The 19,044-nt window shown below is 40.3% G+C and overlaps 1 long non-coding RNA gene across 1 annotated transcript in view; it reads right to left on the bottom strand.

Moving 5' to 3' along the window:
* Nucleotides 1-12,670: 12,670 nt before the first annotated feature.
* LOC309619985 overlaps nt 12,671-19,044 on the bottom strand; it is a 222,440-nt gene continuing 216,066 nt past the window's right edge. Inside the window, exon 3 of the long non-coding RNA XR_014239338.1 lies at nt 12,671-16,820. This is a non-coding gene — a long non-coding RNA (uncharacterized lncRNA). The remainder of the gene's footprint in view (nt 16,821-19,044) is intronic.

Raw genomic sequence — 19,044 nt, 5'->3', positions numbered from 1 at the left:
ACCAGAGTTTCTTATCTGGATAAAATATGTGTATTTTTAAAAAATTATAAATGAGCTGAACTTTCTTGCCTGGCCACCATGTACCTGAAAATTAGACTATTTATATCCCATTTCCCCATCTGGTCAGTGAGCTTGGGCAAGTCAAGTCAATTCAGTGAACATTATTTGCCACTGAACTGTTCTGTGCCATGGATTCCCCATCCATAAAATACAGAGCATTTTCCCTTGGCCTATGCTTCAGGACAACTTGAGGCATTAGTATCACCCAGTGGCACCTAAGGCAACATAAAGTGGCACCTTCCCCTCTGCCCTCAGCCATCTCTCTTTCCAGCTCTTCTTCTCTCCTGGAAGAATCCGATCAGTGAGACCCCAGGCCCCCCTGAAACACATCCCCTGTATTATGTCTATACCTCTACTAATAGATGTCTGACAAGACAACATGTTGCTGGGATGAATTCCTTTTTAAACATTTTATTTTGAAATAACTTAAGGTTTATAGAAAAGTTGCCACCATACTACAAAGAGTTCCCATATACCCTTCTCCCAGCTTCCTCTATTGTTAGCATCTATAAAACTAAGAAATTAGCATGGGCACAAGACTATCATCTAAACTATGGACTTTATTCAGATTTCACCAGGTTTTCTACCAGTCATTTTCTGTTCCATTATCCAGTCCGAGATACCACACTGCATTTACGCATCATGATTCCTTAGTCTCCTCTTATCTGTGACAGTTTCTCAGACATTCCTGTTTTTCGTGACCTTGACACCTTTGAAGAGTACTGGTCGGGAATTTTGTAGAATATCCCTCCATTTGGGTTTGTCTGACATCTTTTCATTGTAAGATTGGAGATGTGAATTTGGGGTAGAAAACCATAGAGGTGAGGTGCTCGTCTCATCACATCATATCAGGGAGTATGTATTAGTTGCTACTATAATAAATTACTATGAATTTAGTGGCTTAAAACAGAAATTTATTCTTTTACAATCTGAAGGATGAAAGTCTGAAATAAGTTTTACAGGCTAAAATCAAGCTGTTGGCAGGCCTGGTTCCTTCTGAAGGCTCTAGAGGCCCCCATCATTCCTTGGCTGGTGGCCACATCACTCCAGTCTCTGCTTATGTCATCACATTGCCTCCTCTTCTTCCACAGGCAAATCTTTCTTTGCCTCCCTCTTATAAGGACTCTTGTGATTACACTGAGCCCACCCAGATAACCTAGAATAATCTCCCCATCTTGACTGCATCTGCAAAGTGCCCTTTGCCACATAAGGTTTTTTGTTTGTTTGTTTGTTTTTAATAGTAATTTTATTATTTTTTAATAAATTTATTTATTTATTTATTTTTGGCTGCGATGGGTCTTTGTTGCTGCGTGAAGGCTTTCTCTAGTTGCAGCGAGCGGGGGCTACTCTTTGTTGTGGTGCGTGGGCTTCTCACTGTGGTGGCTTCTCTTGTTGCGGAGCACGGGCTCTAGGTGTGCGGGCTTCAGTAGTTTCAGAATGCGGGCTTAAGTAGTAGTGGCGCGCGGGCTTAGTTGCTCCGCAGCACGTGGGATCTTCCCGGACCAGGGATCGAACCCGTATTCCCTACATTGACAGGCAGATTCTTAACCACTGCGCCACCAGGGAAGTCCCGCCACATAAGGTTTGCCATATAACATAGTCACAGGTTCCAGGGATCAGGACCTGGATATCACTGGGGGCTATTACTCAGCCAACACAGAGTACATGATATCCATATGATTTATCAGTGGCCATGTTAATCTTGAACACTTTGTTAAGGCTGTGTAGGCCAGGATTCTCCACTGTAAAGTTATTATTTAGGGGGGATAGATTCCTTTTAATTACCAGAAATATGACTGTATTCACACCCAAAGTAATGATGTTCACATTATGTAACCATTCAAAATTACTTATATTAAGTGTCATTCCCTACCAGACCCAGTTCTAGACCCTGGAAATACAAAAATTAACAAGCAACGGTCCCTACCCTCAAGGAGATAATTGCCTAACTAGGACAACATTTGCAATTTCTTTTTTTTTTTTTTTTTAATGTGAATGGTACCCTTTTATTATTTTTATTTATTTATTTATTTATTTATTTATGGTTGTGTTGGGTCTTCGTTTCTGTGCGAGGGCTTTCTCTAGTTGTGGCAAGCGGGGGCCACTCTTCATTGCAGTGCGCGGGCCTCTCACTATCGCGGCCTCTCTTGCTGCGGAGCACAGGCTCCAGACGCGCAGGCTCAGTAGTTGTGGCTCACGGGCCCAGTTGCTCCGCGGCATGTGGGATCTTCCCAGACCAGGGCTCGAACCCGTGTCCCCTGCATTGGCAGGCAGATTCTCAACCACTGCGCCACCAGGGAAGCCTGCAATTTCTTTAAAGAAAGCAAGTTTATAAACATAAGCAAGCTTTCTATTTAAAGAATCTGGACACTGTTTTGGTGATGACATTTAATTGTATAGAGAGTTTTAGGTCATGTGAAAATGGAAACTAATTTTCTTATACTTTCTGAAGTCCGATTGGACTTTCTGTGACCATTTCCCACTTTGATATGCTCTCTTGAATTTTCTTCTCAAAGGTGAAGTATAATCTCATAGGCAAACCAATAAAAATGCCATCAGGCTTCTCATCAGAAAGTCTGGCTTTTATTTTATATCCAGCCAGCTTTATGGGACCAAAAAAGCTGGGATGTACCCCCCGACTCTGAGTGCTCGTGTAGCTAAAGCGAATCTCCACACCTCACATTTCACCCTTTTTCTTTGGCCTGTGAAATAATACACCATGTTCTTCTCTAAGGAAGATGCTAGGAAACAGGATTACCCATAGATTTTTCTCTAGATGCCACTATAGCACTTCAAACTCAGAGTGGTTCCATGGGAACTCTCACTCAATATCAAAACTCTGTTATTTTTACTGCTTGAAGGAGGCTCACCTCAAATGAACTCCAAGTCATGTCTGAAATATATATCCCATACTAGGTTCTTCAAGTCAAATACTCTCAAAATGGAACAACTGAGAAATACACGGGGAATTTATCATTCACATACTGCAGAATTCAAGCTTCCCCTGGTCTTAACACAATATATCAGAGACAAGGTCTTACTCAAATTGCTTATTAGCTGCCTACCTTTGATAAAGTCACTTTTTTTTTTCTTTCTTTCTTCTTAAGCTAGCAATGTAACTTCTTTTTTTTTTAATTAATTAATTTATTTATTTTTATTTATTTATGGCTGTGTTGGGTCTTCGTTTCTGTGCGAGGGCTTTCTCTAGTTGCGGCAAGTGGGGACCACTCTTCATCGCGGTGCACGGGCCTCTCATTATCGCGGCCTCTCTTGTTGCGGAGCACGGGCTCCAGACGCACAGGCTCAGTAATTGTGGCTCACGGGCCTAGTTGCTCCACAACATGTGGGATCTTCCCAGACCAGGGCTCGAACCCGTGTCCCCTGCATTGGCAGGCAGATTCTCAACCACTGTGCCACCAGGGAAGCCCGATAAAGTCACTTTTAAATTCTCTGCGCTTATACTTTTCTTCAATATATAAAAAGGATTTACATGGCATTAAGGTTTTCCGTCTTTATCTCAGAGAGCTGTTGTGAGATTCAAATGAGATAACAAACATGAAGACATTTAAAAGGTATAGATTCCTAAACAATTTTAAGTTACTGTGTATATTGTTAATTTCTGAGGTGCGATCATGGTATTGTAGTTATGTTTTTAAAAGTCCTTATCTTTTAGACCAGGGGCAGCCAACTTTTTCTAAAAGGGCCAAATAGTAAATATTTTAGGCTTTGTGGACTATAGGGTCTCTGGGAAAGCAGCCAATAGAAATTAGGTTAAGGAATGGGCGTGGCTGTGTTCCAATAAACTTTATTTGTAAAACAGGAGGTTGATCCATGGGCCAAAGTTTGCCAACCTTTGTTTCAGAGAAACTTACTGAAATAGTTATGGGTGAAATGATGTGACAGCCAGAATTTCCAAATCATGTAAAGTGGAGAAGTGAGTAGGGGCAAAAATGAAACAGGATTGGCCAAGTAGGTAATTGTTGAAGAAAGGTGAGGGAATGTGGGGATTCATGTAATGCATCTATTTTGTATATGTTTTAAATTCTCCACTAAATTAAATAGTATCAAAAATGTAATTTATTATTAACATGAAAAATAATGCCAAACAAGTAACTACACATGTATCTTTGAGAACTTGGCATAGAGTGGAGCTTCCTAGAAGGCTAGCAGCATCACTCTGGCGATTCAGATATGCATTTCCTCTATTCCACATCAATCTGGAGACCCGAGATTGAAGTGGCATGGAGCACACATGATTTGGGATGGGACTGATTTCAGAGTGGCTGTTGGATTCTCAGCTTAGGAAAATGCCTCTTAGATGCAGTGGGGAAATGGACTGATTTGGTTTTTTTTACTACCCCGTCCCTCTCTCTCTCTCATATCCTTTCTCGTTCCTCTCCATGGCCACATTAGTGTATTTTAAATTCTGCTTGTGTCCTACAGAACTCAAAAATGTGAGACCAATTTTTAGACCAAATTCCTTTTTAAGACTAGGTGTCCTAACCCAGGCTCTTTATCAAGGAGTCCAAAAAACTAGAAGTGGCTTTGCCTATATCCCTATTTTCCCGTATGAGTTGTATAGGCTCAAATGATTGTTTTAGACCCTTATGCTAAAATTCTAGAAAGGGCCTTCTTATACTTCAACGACAACTAAACACTCCATTTTCCCCCTGCTTGAAATCTACTACCAGCATTTACCTTTCTATTTCTCTTAGCAAGTTTTCTCATCCTTTTCATGTAAATTGCCAGATAATGAATAGTACAGGATCTATGGGAAGGGGCGAGGACAAAGGATAAAATAATAGAAAGAACTAACATTGACTCCAGATGTTTTATACGTGTTCCCTCATGGAGTCCTTACAGCCACCCTATAATATAGGACTATTAACATCTCTTTTACAGATGAGGAAATGAGGTATAGGGAGGGGAAGCAACTGGCCTAAATTTACACAGTTAATAAGTGTGTTCCGGTAACTGGGTGCTTAACCACTAGACCACACGCCCCTCAGGGGACAAAAGGTAGCAGCAGAGAGACAGTCATGCCTCAGAGTTCTTCTGGGAGGTGAAACAGACAAATAGGAAAGAGGGGAAATGCTGAAACACAAGGAAGTAGAAACTAGGGATAATTAGGGAGCTGAAAAACTAGTGGAAGAAAACCACAGAGAGTCCAGCAGCCGTGGTTTCTACTTCTTCCTCGGCAATGGTGTCCTGTGTTTTCTGTTTTTCTGTTTTTTTGGGTTTTTGCCTCTAGGGAAATAAATAGGATGCTTAGTTCCTGTTTCATGTCTACAGTCACATTTCTTTAATACCAAAGTAATTTAAGATGTAGAATAGAGAGAAGAAGAAACTCACTGGTTTGTAATGGTGACAGGACCTCAACTGTGCTTCCTCTTTCAGTAAACAAGATGAAACATCCTCATGGAAACATGAGCAAATTATGCATCATTTTGCTGAAAACACTGCTAGGCTTCAGAGTGACTCTTAACAACAGTGAACACGCCTCCATTTCTGATCTCCTGGCAAAGAGGCTACTCATGGGCTCAGAGCAAGGCTTGATGCATCGTTTTCCATTCCACTCTCACATATCCTACTCCTCTAATAGTCCTAATTCCACTTCTGCATCGCTTTGCCAACAGTAAGGACACCACCTTTCAAAACGAACAGCTTCAACTGTACTGCTGGGATGAGAAAGACCTCACTCCAGTCATTCAACAACATCCACTCCTCTTCCCTCATGTGTAACCTCTCTTTTTGATGATTATGACTGACAATAGTCTTGCTCTTTGGGTTTTGTACTATTGGAATCAATTACCCAAGCACATTCTCTTGCTTTAATCAAAGGTCTGAAAGTGTGGGAACCCTGCCTTTGAGAAGAGATTGACCCGGCCTCCCTTGCCACCACCAACCCCCCGGCTGCAAAGCTGCCTTAAGAGGGATGTCTCATTATGTCTACAGCAAAGACAGCCTGGTTGCCAAGCATCCAAAAAATAAAAGAATAGACGGTTAATAACTTTGAGCAGGTTAGAACAAACGATGATGTTTACGGGCTTCTGAAGTATTTTGTTTGAGATGCAGTGACTTCAAATGGTCAGGGGAGCAGAATTCAGTTAATAATTTTTAAAAATCTTCAATTAAAAAAAAAATTGTTGAGTTGAAAACAGTCAGACCAGAAAAAGAGTGAGGAGAAGCTTTTGTTACTAGGCAATCCAGAAGCATCACAAACTGTGCTCTGGAAGAAAAGCACTTTCTACCCTTTCTCAGAAATGAGGAGATACAAAAAGCAGGGCTAAAGTTTTTCCTTAGACTTAGCTGCTGCTGGGCCTAACCTGGACCCATTCGCCCCTTAAATTCTCACTCTAAGGTCTGGGTCCTTTCAAGAACATGTATAGGCAGGGGATGGGAGTTACAACTAGTATTTGCTGAGGATTCATTCACCATGTGCCAGGCACTATTCTAAACGCTCTCTTCTCTTTGGATTTTCAACCCTATTAGGTAGGTACTAGTATTAGTCCCATTTTAAAGATGAGGAAACCAAGGTCCAGAGAGATTTTATAATTCACTCAAGATTACACAATTAGTCACAGCTAAAGTCAGCTTTCAAATTCAGGCAATCCATGTTCTTAATACCATTCTCATTCCATGGGATTTCTGAATAAGAATTCTTGCTATCTAGAATCAAATATACTCTAGATTTCAACCAGAATCCCCACACTTTCCTAGCTGAGAAAATTGAGACCCCAAAAAATTAACAGACTGTCACAGTAAACTAATGTTGAGTGGGGGTCAGAAACTAGGTCTTCTGGGAGCTTACTGACTTCTCTTCTTCCACCTCCCATCCACGGTGCTCTCTTAGGAGACACTTCATCAGAGGAACCATGCATACACAGAGATCCATTTCTCAGATCTTCCTTGTTCAGCTACAAGGAATACAGTTAGCTAAGAAATTCCAGTTGATAAGTGGCTTCAAGATCCCCCTTAACTTTTGAGCTGAGGCCATGCTCTTCTCAGCAGCCCCCAGCCAAAGACCCAGCATGGCGGGAACACTAAGACCTGGTCATTTCTGCCCAGTGAGGGACTCTTCTAATGGGCAATCTTTGCCCCAGAGCTTCCCACTGGGTTGGTGAAGACTTTTTTGGAGCTGCGTCATGGTCTGAGGCTCTCTCCTTGTATCTTTCCTTCCCCTTGTATCTTTCACAGGTGTTACCTCCCCAGCACATCTCTTCTTCACCTAATGCTGTTTCATTGCCTGCTTTCTGGGGAGGACCCACCGGGAACAGGAACCAAGTCGACTTCTTTGATACTTCCAACATTGTAAGTGGAAGAAAATAATCAAATTTAGGAGTCAGTGTTCTGAATACTGCCTTTGCTCCTCTCTCTTGTCTTTCTTACGTGTAAGATCTCTCAGTGCTAAGATACAACACAGTGCTTTCTACAGTCTCTTCCATGAAGGTGATTCTTAATGTAACATTCCCCCCTTAAGAAATTCCTATACAATTAAGAATGTAATTAATTTATCCCACAGAAGTGCTTGTTCTTCTCTAGGTAGGCTCTTTTGCTGCCCTATAATTTTTCAAACATGCTGCTTGAAATGCCCTAAATCCCCTTCATTCTCTCCTCCAGAATGTCACTCCTATAAGACCTTCCTGGAGTTCCCCAGGCAGAACTGTCCCACAGCATCATCACCACTACCACCACTACCATACATCATCACTATTGACATCTACTGAATACTACTCATTACCAGAACTACATCTGAACTACCTATTTGACCCTTACAACCACACAATGAGGTAGATAATAGTATTGTACCCATTTTACAGATGAGAAGTGAGAGGCACAGAGAGGTTAAAGTCACATATCTGGAAAGGAATGGGGCTAGGACTCAAGCTCCATATATTGAACTATGCTATGAAATAGCAGGCCCTGTTCTTGTCTTTTCCTAGACATCTCTTCTTAAGAAGTGAACAACTTGCAATTAAATCTGATTAATACTTAAGAGGCCTGGTGGGAGAAAGAGAGGGAAAGACTCTCTGCTTCTGCTGCTGATAAAGTTAATTCTGCTGATTTCCCAGGGCCCTCTTGTCTTTTATTCCCTTTATTTTCCTCTCTCCTCAGTCTCTTCTCCTTTCTACTCCTTGATTCCCTGAAATGTGAAGTAGAAAACTGGAATTGCTGTTATAAGGGTCTGCAGATTGGGGAGTGGAGGACAAACCTATGCCACTTTTTCTCTGTTTACAGTTTTGGTATAGGAACAATGTGATTTCTTCTTAGTTCTTATTGCTGGGCGCCCATGTATGCATCCCACTGAGATGAGGAGCAAAGAGCATGGGTCTGAGCCACGTTAAATTGGTAGTAATAGTGTAACTCTCAATACGACCTCCTCCATGTATGAGACATGTGACCTTGGGCAAGATTCGCAACCTCCATGTATTTCTATTTTATCATTTATAAAATAGGAATAATAATCTCTAACCCACAAGGTAGTTGTGAGCATTAAATGACACATAGCAATGCTCAATAAACACTAGTTCCCTTTTGCGATATCACTGACTAACTTTGTGCTTGATATTCACAGTCAGCTCCAGTATAGTCTTTTGAACCACATTGTATACAATTAACTAATTCCTATCTTTTATGGGAAGACTTGATTTTTATCTGTAAGCACACTGCCTTTATGTGATTATATAATATAAATATATTATATATAATAAAAATACATCATAATCACTATAGTTATTTTTGGACACACAAATCAAATGATTTGATAAGGAAGCCGATGTGTACATTTGACTATAAAAAGTAAATATTATTGGTGAATAGGATAAATTTTGTTCTAATTTATGATATGATGAAAAAGGATGTTAGAGTTCTAATAAGGCATGGAATGGCAAAAGGATTGTTAATTGAAGGTAACCCTGGGTAATTTATGACTATAAGGGACTAAAATATTAGGAAAAATGGGTTTTTAAACTGCTGTAACATTTATTCACACATCTACTCACTCATCCATGTACTACTTCATCTACCCATCCATCTATTATTCATCCATCCTCCATCCATGCATCCATCTTTCTAACCATCCATTAATTTATTATCCAGCCATTCATCTACCCATGCATCCATCCTTCTATTCACCCATCCATTCCACTAATCCACTCAAGGGAGTAACATTGCAGTGCATATAAACACATATAAGAAATGGTCCTTGCCATATGAGAACCTTCCATTTAATAGGGGAGAAAAGAAAATAAGAGAAAATATGAGATAAATGCTCCCGAGAGTTGTATAAAATGTCTACAGATTTCCAAAGCATGAGAACTCACATCTGACAGAAGAGAAAGACAAACTTCTTCAATGAAAGAGACAGAATTTACTTTGGACTTTGAAGATTCTTAAAGAATTTGTACGATACCATAAACAGAAGAGAGAGTACATTTTTGGGAAAGAGGTTGGTAGAGAGGGCAAATCGGAACTCTGAGAATGGTGAATATTTTTAGCCAGATGATGGTGATAGAAGGTTAAATCTAAAAGGTACGTTGGGGGTACTTCCCTTGTGGCGCAGTAGTTAAGAATCCGCCTGCCAAGGCAGGGGACACAGGTTCGAGCCCTGGTCCGGGAAGATCCCACATGCCGCGGAGCAACTAAGCCCGTGCACCACAACTACTGAGCCTGCGCTCTTGAGCCCATGAGCCACAACTACTGAGCCTGCGTGCCATAACTATCGAAGCCTGTGCTTCTAGAGCCCGTGCTCCACAACAAGAGAAGCCACCGCAATAAGCAGTATGTGCACCGCAACAAAGAGCAGCCCCCACTTGCCACAACTAGAGAAAGCCCACGCACAGCAACGAAGACCCAATGCAGCCAAAAATAAATAAATAAATAAAATAAATTTTTTTAAATTAAAAAAAATAAAATGTTTAAAAAATAATAATAAAATAAAAGGTATGTTGGTGGGGGGTGCTGGGGGGGAAGATCATGAAAGGGCTGCAATAATGGTCTGGGAAATTTGGTGTTTTCTTGGTAGACACGCAAAGACACTGAGATTTTTAAGTAGTAGGCTGATACAAAGTTGTATGTGCCAAATATTTTTAATCAATTTCAATTTTCAATTAGCTATTTAATAGACAAAATATAATAAACCCAAGGTCCCAAAACTTTCTCAGTTTACAACACTCTGTGTCTCTGTAATTTTTTCATGGGACCCCTGGGCCAAAAGGAACACCTAACAACTCTATTTATTAAGTAGTTAAGTCCAAATGACTTATTGAATATTTGTATCCTAACAACTAAGTAGCCATCTGAAAAAAAATAATGCATGGAAATAAAATATATATATTATAGAATTTCATTCTTGAATGACCACAATTACTTCCCAATGGGACGGGTGTACCTGTTGGACACTGTACAGTTTCTCAAACCTTGGAGTAAGATTGGCCACCACCACCCTCATTTTCTGTTCTACACTGACTTTCACTTGGTATTTTCTTTTTACCACAGCAACTGCTGAACTCCCACCTTCACAAAGACATCATGCTATCAAAAGTAATGTCAGCAGATCTAATGTTGAAACTGTGAACTACATCAAGCAATTAGCTTGCATAGTGTCAAAAAGACATTGCATAGCCCCATGTTTCTCTCAAAAATTTAAAACATCCTGCTGACCCCACTCCTGGGTATATCCAAAGGAAAGGAAATCAGTATCTTGAAGAGACAGCTGCGCTCCCATGTTCATTGCAGCATTATTCACAAGAGTCAAGCCATGGAAACAATATTAATGTCCTTTGATGGATGAATAGATGAAGAAAATGTTTTATACACACACACACACACACACACACACACACACACACATATATAATGAAATATTATTCAGCCATAAAACAGAAGGGAACACAACGTCACTTAGGCAACTCAAGGGTTCCTAGTTCTGGGGCACCTGGGACATCAGCACTCTCCCAGAGGGGCTGGTGTAGCAGTGAGCAGCACCAATAGCAGATATTCTTGAGGTGTTCAAGGGGAAGAAGATGAGAAGTCCTCTCATGAGCCGCCAGAAAGGGATTTTGCAAAGTCAGTGAAATCTGGACTTTTCTTTTTAATATGACCAGTTTAGTACCCATGGGCTGGAGAAACTTGGGTTGACACTGAATGAAAACAGTACCATGTTTAACATGCATCAATGTGTCATATGCCTCTGCAGATAATAATTATAGAAATCTATGAATGGCTTTTAATTATGTGGATGGAAAAGAGAAAAATCTAGATCAAATAAATGTAACCAGTTGTGCAGTGTAGTAGAATTCTAGTCTCCTAATTGAGGCATTATGTAGCTTTTTGACCTTAGGCAAATTTTGTACGGATGATTAAATGACTGGCCCTAATTCTTCATTCCATCCTAAATCCTTGGCAGGGCCTCATTGTGGGCAGAGAGTATTTCCCTGCCCTTTAACTTTGAGCTTGGCCATGTAACTTACTTTGGCCAATGACATTTGGGTAGAAATAACAGTGTTTCAGTTCCAAATCTAGACCTTAAAATGCTTTGTGCACATCCACTTGCTCTCTTGTGCCTTCACCATTACCATGAGAAAAACCTACTCCAGCTGGCCCACTGGTACAAGGAAAATGAGAGTCACCTGGAGCAAACCCAAGGACCTAAAGTGTGAAACAGAACTACCCTAGGCACAAAAACCTAGATCAGCCAAACCCCAAATCAGCAAATGCCCAGAGGTGCATGCTAAATATATGCTTGTTCTAAGCTGCTAAGTGTCTGCAGTTATTTGTTATGCAGCAATAGCTGCTGACACATCTTGTTATCTTTCTGGGCCTCAGTTTAGTTTCCTCATCAGTAAATGGAGTAAGTTTACTAAATAACTTCAGATCTCTTCTAGCTTTAACATTTTTATTTCTGAAATGAACTCCTCTTCATTTCTATGTAGCTGAATATTTTTCTTTATCATTTCTTGTACTTCTAAAGCACACTGATTTCAGAAGTGCTGCTCCTGTGGCTGGATATGTCAGTTCTGTATTTAATAACACTCACTGAGCAATAGAAAGTCTTTCAACCATAGCTAAAGAGCCACATGAAAAGTGCAGAATTGATCCTCAGATAAATAGTATACATTTAATTTCTGACTTTCAAAGTAAAAGTTTCAGAAAGAACTCCTTGTTTCTTTACTGACTAAAAATAAGTATGTCTCCTGGACAGACAGATGTGAGGGGAAGAAGGGTCAGCATCTTCTAGACTCCTGCAAAGCATTTATATTTTGGCTTATGGAATTCCAGCCAAAAGGGTTGAATCAAGGCTTACCTTTGGGGACCAGCGATCATTAGCCTCTTCCCTGGTAAGATATCTCTGTACTCGTTTTTTTATAACAACGTCTCGACTATAACATGTAATTTCTTCACATAGCAAAATAACACTATTTAACATTTTTGCAGTATGGAAAGTTAACTTTCTCCTTTGTTTTTCTTCCTTTTCTTTGCTGCGTTAGAAGAATATACAAAAACCTACTCCACCACCAGCACTGCCACTACAGGTGGAATGCATACACAGAGCTGAGCCCGCCAGACTAATGAAGACTAACGATTCGGTTCATCTAGCTCTATCAAGAAAGAAAAGGAGAAGAGATGGAGAGAGAAAGAGGTGTGTGTGTGTGTGTGTGTATAAATAGGGTGTAGGGCTGAACCTTGGAAGGAATAGGGGTGAAACAAGATACTGGGTGTGGTAGGCTGAAAAATACCACCCCCCCCCCCAAATATATCAGGTCCTAATCTCTGGAACCTTGTAAATATTACCTTATATGGAAACAAGATCTTTGCAGATGTGATTAAATTAAGGATCTTGAGATGAAGAGATTATCCAGGATTGTCAGGGTGGACACTAAATGCAATCATATGCAGAGGGAGGTAGAGGGAGATTTGACAGATGAAAGAAGAGAAGGTAATGTGACCACAGAAGCCGAGATAGCAGTGATACAGCCACAAACCAGGGAAGCCAGCAGCCACCAGAAGCTGTAAGAGACGAGGAATGGACCATCCCTAGAGTCTCACCCTGCTGACACCTTGATTTCAGCCCAGTGATACTGTCAAGATCCTTAGCTCAATCACATCTTCAATGATCCTGTTTCCTTATAAGGTAACACCTCTCTCTCCCCCTCCACCTCTTTCTCTCTCCCTCTCCACCCCCATCCCCACCCCTGCTGCTGAACCAGATGCCAAACTGGGGAATGAGATAATGGTTTCCTCTCATTGTACGTTCCCCAATCTCTAAGAATTACTTTATTCCTCCCCTCCCAATGCTTCACATGGCTTCCCATGTGGAAAAGAAAAAAATCATTATATATATATATATATATATAGAGAGAGAGAGAGAGAGAGAGAGAGAGAGAGAGAGAGAGAGGGAATATATGTATTGTATATATTATAGTTATTTATGAAATCGTATAAGTTTAAGAATATAGGCATATATATTCATCAAGTAGTGGAACTTTCAATGCAAAGATACATTAACGTTTTTCCTTTTTTTAAGAACGATTACCCATGTTCTAGCTTAGAGACACTTAGGGGATCTGGTGTAATCTGACTTTTTCCCATTGTCCCAGTGGCTCTGAACATTGCCCAGAAGCCAGTTCAGTTCTTCATGGTTTGTTCAAGGAAGATTAGAGTTCAGGCTAATCTTCTTTATCTCCCTAATTGTTGGTGAGCACAAAGAGTCCTGAGGCTGTCCCAAATCTAGCAGTCTGCTTAATAATCACTCCTCCCCGGCTTCTAAGGAAGGAGGAGATCAGTCTCTGACAGAACAAGCTACTGTGTTGTGAATGTATTATCTTAGCCCCTTTTAAGCACTCAAACAAACCTTGGATGCAAAGAAGACTTGTCAAGAGTTATAGAAAAAGCTCTATAAGCTCTAAGTTGTCAATAAAACTACTGAATTCACTTTCTTATTCTTCTTCTGCTTGTCTTTAAAATGCCCAGTTGACTATCTCAGGATTCACAGCGTCACCTAGCTAGGGCTGTTTCTAGTTGTTGGCAGGGAGTTCTCAAATGAAATAGCAATTATTTGGTGCTGTTTTGTGCAAATTCAGCAAGTATATCACACAAAAGGGAAAGCTCTCCCTCGACTCCAGCTCTTCTGGGGAGGGGTGTGTGTGTGTGTGTTTCCTGGCCAAATTCATTTCTCCGGCTCACTCCCTTTTGGTTGTGCACCTGCAATTTGATCATGCACTATAATAACTCGATTTTGCTTAATCTGATTATACCCGACTGAAAACGAAAAGCAGTGTTTATATGATATATTGAAGGATTTGTAAGGGGAAAGTGTTTAAAATTTTAACAGACTGTAGTAGTTTAAATGCAGTGTTTCTTTGCCTTACCACCATTGACATTTTGTGCTGAATAATTCTTTGTTGGGGGGAGAATGTCCTTTGCATTCATAGGATGTTTAGCAGCACCCCTGGCTTCTACTCACTAGATGCCAGGAGACCAAAAATGTCTCCAGACATTGCTGAATGTCCCCAGGAAGGGGCGTTGAGAACCACGAGTTTAAACTGTAAATCCATTTTGAGAAGATGCTTGGACGAGTCTGAGAGAGACTGCATTGAAAATGTATATTAGAGGGCTTCCCTGGTGGCGCAGTGGTTAAGAATCCGCCTGCCAATGCAGGGGACACGGGTTTGAGCCGTGGTCCGGGAAGATCCCACATGCCGCGGAGCAACTAAGCCCGTGCGCCACAACTACTGAGCCTGCGCGCCTACAACCCGTACTCCATAACAAGAGAAGACGCCGCAATGAGAAGCCCGTGCACCGCAACGAAGAGTAGCCCCCACTCACCGCAACTAGAGAAAGCCCGCGCACAGCGACGAAGACCCAACGCAGCCAAAAATAAATAAATAAATTTATTTTAGAAAAAAGAAAATGTATATTAGAAAGTGTGGTAGCCAGCCTGTAAGAGGGCTCCCCACGATCCTGCTTCCTGGTACTCACACCCTTGTGTAGTCCTCTCCCACACTTAACAGATCTGACTTGTGTAACCAATAGGATATTGTGGAACTGAGAGAGTGTGATTTTTCAAATTAGGTCATAAGAGACATTGCTTTTCGAGATTTCTTGCTCTGGGAAAACTAGTTGCCGTGTCATGAGAACACTCAGCAACCCAATGGGCAAGGTCCACGTGGCAAGAGCCTTGAGTAAGCCACCTTGGAAGTGGATCCTCCAGCCCCTGTGAAGCCATTCCTGGAAGTACATTCCTGGATGACATCTTGACTGCAACCACATGAGAGACCCTGAGCCAGAATCACCCAGCAAACCACTCCTGAATCCCTAATGTATTGAGACTGCTTATTGTTTACTGTTGTTCTAAGCCTCTAAGTTTTAGGGTAATTTGTTACACAATAATAGATAACAGATAGAATTTAGAACAAATATTACTTTCAAGCAAAGAAAACATTTCTCTGTTCAATAGTTTGTTTCTGTTTGTTTTATAAGAGAGGCTTTCTTTGATCTAGTTAAACAAAAATTTAAAGAGTAGGTATTATTGATCACAGCATAACTAACAGAAGAAGGACAGAAGCAGATCGAAAGAATAAAGCTAAAGTTTCGGTGAGGAAAAAACAGAACACCTACTTTAACTGGCTAAATTTAGGGAGATGCCTAATTCCTGAAGTAATGGGATTAAGCAAATAAATACTTAATTTATTGCATAAAAATATGTCTTTGTAAATGTTGGCTTTTTATTTGTTAATAAATTGGGTTCCACTTAGAATGTTATTATAGGTCATTACAACACTAATATTTGTTTAAAAAATTAAAATAACTATAGTTTATTTTGTGAGATTATGCTATCTGGGTTGTGTATCAGTTAGCTATTGTCACACTAACGCTGCATAACAACACCCCTCAAAAACCCAGTGATGTACAGTAACAAATATTTACTTCTTACTCATGCATCCTGGGGTCAGTTAGATTTTGGCTGGGCTTGGCTCTAGGCTATGGGTTCAGTTCATCTCTGCTCCATACATCTCTCATCCTCGTTAGACCAGCAGCTTACTCGAGGTATGCTCTTCTCATGGTGATGACAGAAATGTAAGAGTGTAAAGCAGAAACACCTGATATCTCTTTAAGGCCTAGACTATGGCGGTCACTTCTGCCCACAACCCATTGACCATAGCAAGTCACGTGGCCAAGTCTAACATCAATGTGGAAGGGCAATACACTTCTCCCATGGAGTTTTGGGGAAGTAGGGTGGGAAGGAATAAATACATGCTGAACAATAGTCTAATCTACAGGTTGATTTCTTCTTTTTGTCTGTTTCTATACATTTATCATTCTTATACTGTCGTAGACAAATAGAAACTTATGTTTCACAATTTGCAAGCATGATTTACAATTTACAAAGCTGATTACATGCATTACAAGGCTTCACTTTCTATCATTTTTCTGACAGGTACAATACTTTTTTCCTTTGGTTAGTCAGGCTATTATATTAAAACATTATGAGGGAAGGTGAGGCTTATCCCATGGAGGGGACGTCAGTTGGGAATGCATTCAACAGTAAATAACATGAAACTCAACTTACGGTTGCTGAAACAAATAGGAGTTCATTTTTCTCATGTGACGAGCAGTTCAAAGGCAGGCAATCTGAGACAGATGATATCATCAAAGACCCAGCTCTTTATCTCTTTCTGCTCCATGATTGTTAGTGCACAGGCTTTTGTCTTTGTGGTTGTAAGATGGCTGGTGCAGCTTAATATGTCGAGTCTACATTCCTGGCAGGGAGAAAGGAGAGAGGACCATGGTAGCTGACAGTCTCTACTTATGTTCAGAAAGCAAAACTTTCCCAGAACCACCCTAAGTAGATGTCCACTTATATCTCATTAGAAAATAAGGTTTCAAGCTCTATATCCTTTATAACAAAAGAGGGCAAGGGTGAAAGCTATTGGAAAGGGTTGTTGAGACAATCGATGATATCTACCACATATGGGACATGTGACCCCTGTACTCAACCACCCCTACCTCTAAGCAATCTTTACCTTCCGGTATCCACTTGTAATAATTACAAAATACACATCTCATGGATACCCCTAACTAAACAATAACCTTGTCCCTGGGCCTCTGTTCCACTTAGGAACTTGCCCATCTGAGCATTTCATCAGGTGACATAGAAATTAATCCTGAGTTTTCTGTATTGATTTAGAAGTTTTGATATTCTCAAGCAATGTTATAACTTATACTGATTTGAAAAATACCAGGCAAAGCTATTATTTTAAGATTGGTCCTTGGGTAAGTTAGTTAACTGCTCTGTGCTTATTAAAAAAAAAAAAACCTATCTTGCAGGGTTGCTATAAAGATAAAAACCATATTTGAAAAGGGTTTCACACTTTGCCTGGTATTTAGAAGTTGAGTTTTGTTACTTGCAGCCAAATGCATTCCTAATTGGTGTACTCACTATGCTTTCAGCCTCTCCATGTATCACAATGTTTCAGTGTAATACTCTGAGGAGCCAAAGGGGTAAAAGGTACTTATCAAAAAAGGAATACACAGTGAAGTCTTATAATCTGCAGTTGATATTATTATCATTATTGTTCTAGGATACTTCAACTCATTCTGATTGGACAGTTCATCCTCCCTTAAATATTTGGTAGCTTTGCAAACAGTTTCAGAGCATGATAAGGCTACCAATAATATGTCCAGAACCTGTACCCAGTATTGCTTTTAGCAGGCTGCTAGGTCTGCATCATCATTATGTATCTGGCTTCTAGAATGGTCAGATGGTAAGAGGATGGGTGGGTAGGACTTTTTAAAATATGAAGGGGAGGGAGGGGGAGGGGTAAGATGTGACAGGGTGAGAGAGTGGCATAGACATATATACACTACCAAATGTAAAATAGATAGCTAGTGGGAAGCAACCGCATAGCACAGGGAGATCAGCTCGGTGCTTTGTGGCCACCTAGAGGGGTGGGATAGGGAGGGTGGGAGGGAGGGAGATGCAAGAGGGAAGAGATATGGGAACATATGTATATGTATAACTGATTCACTTTGTTATAAAGCAGAAACTAACACACCATTGTAAAGCAATTATACTCCAATAAAGATGTTTAAAAAAATAAAATAAAATAAAATATGAAGGGGAAATGCAGGGTAATACACAAATATCTTTCCTGAAACATAATCTCTAGGCCAAGTAGAAACTGTCTTCCTCCTTCCCTTCCTGTCCCCTCATCACCAAAGCTCCTCTCTGCTTCTCCTTAGAGTGGAGGTGGAGCAATGGGAGAGAGTAAGACAATTTCTGCCTGTGCCACACTTTTCTAGAGATAAAAGCATTTGCTTTTTTTCTTTCTTTCTCATTCTTCAAATTCACTGGTTACAACGCTTACACATATGTTATTTTCTACTCACTGCTCTAATTGGGATTCAGATCCAACCATTAAGCTAAAAGTTAACTAGATCAAGAACCAATTAGACTCGTCAGTCATTAACTGCACATGACATTAACCCAGATGAATAGACACATGACCTGTTACAAACTCATTGGTAGGTTGAGTGTTCATGTTGAATTTCCCTCAACTTCACACACTAGAAGAACTCGTAGGTTCTTTCCCTTTTTTATCAAAGATTAACCCCAGTAATTTGGGGGTGAATAGAAAACAACCATCAAAATTTTAAAAAGGAAGTATTTCTTCCTATTGTTAATACCTAGTGATTACTTTGAATGCGAGAGGACTTAACTTTAATAATATTCCTTAAGTCAAGATGTCATTTAAAATTTTTCATTCTGCACATACTTCCATATTTAGATTAATTTTCATAATCCCAGTAAGTAGGAGGGTGGATACATGTTTTGCTCTCTTGCCAACTGATAGGTATGAATAAAGTGGTGATGGTGATGGTGCTGGTGGTGGGGTCTTCTGGGTGTCATTAGCATCTAAACAAGAGAGAGGACAATCCTGACACTTCAGCAAGGTTTACCCAGACCCTGGATTTGCTTAAATC

The sequence above is a fragment of the Balaenoptera borealis genome, assembly GCF_965194805.1.
Source record: "Balaenoptera borealis genome assembly, chromosome: X".
In the NCBI taxonomy this organism is placed as follows: domain Eukaryota; kingdom Metazoa; phylum Chordata; class Mammalia; order Artiodactyla; family Balaenopteridae; genus Balaenoptera; species Balaenoptera borealis.
This window is presented reverse-complemented; position numbering and strand designations above follow the sequence as displayed.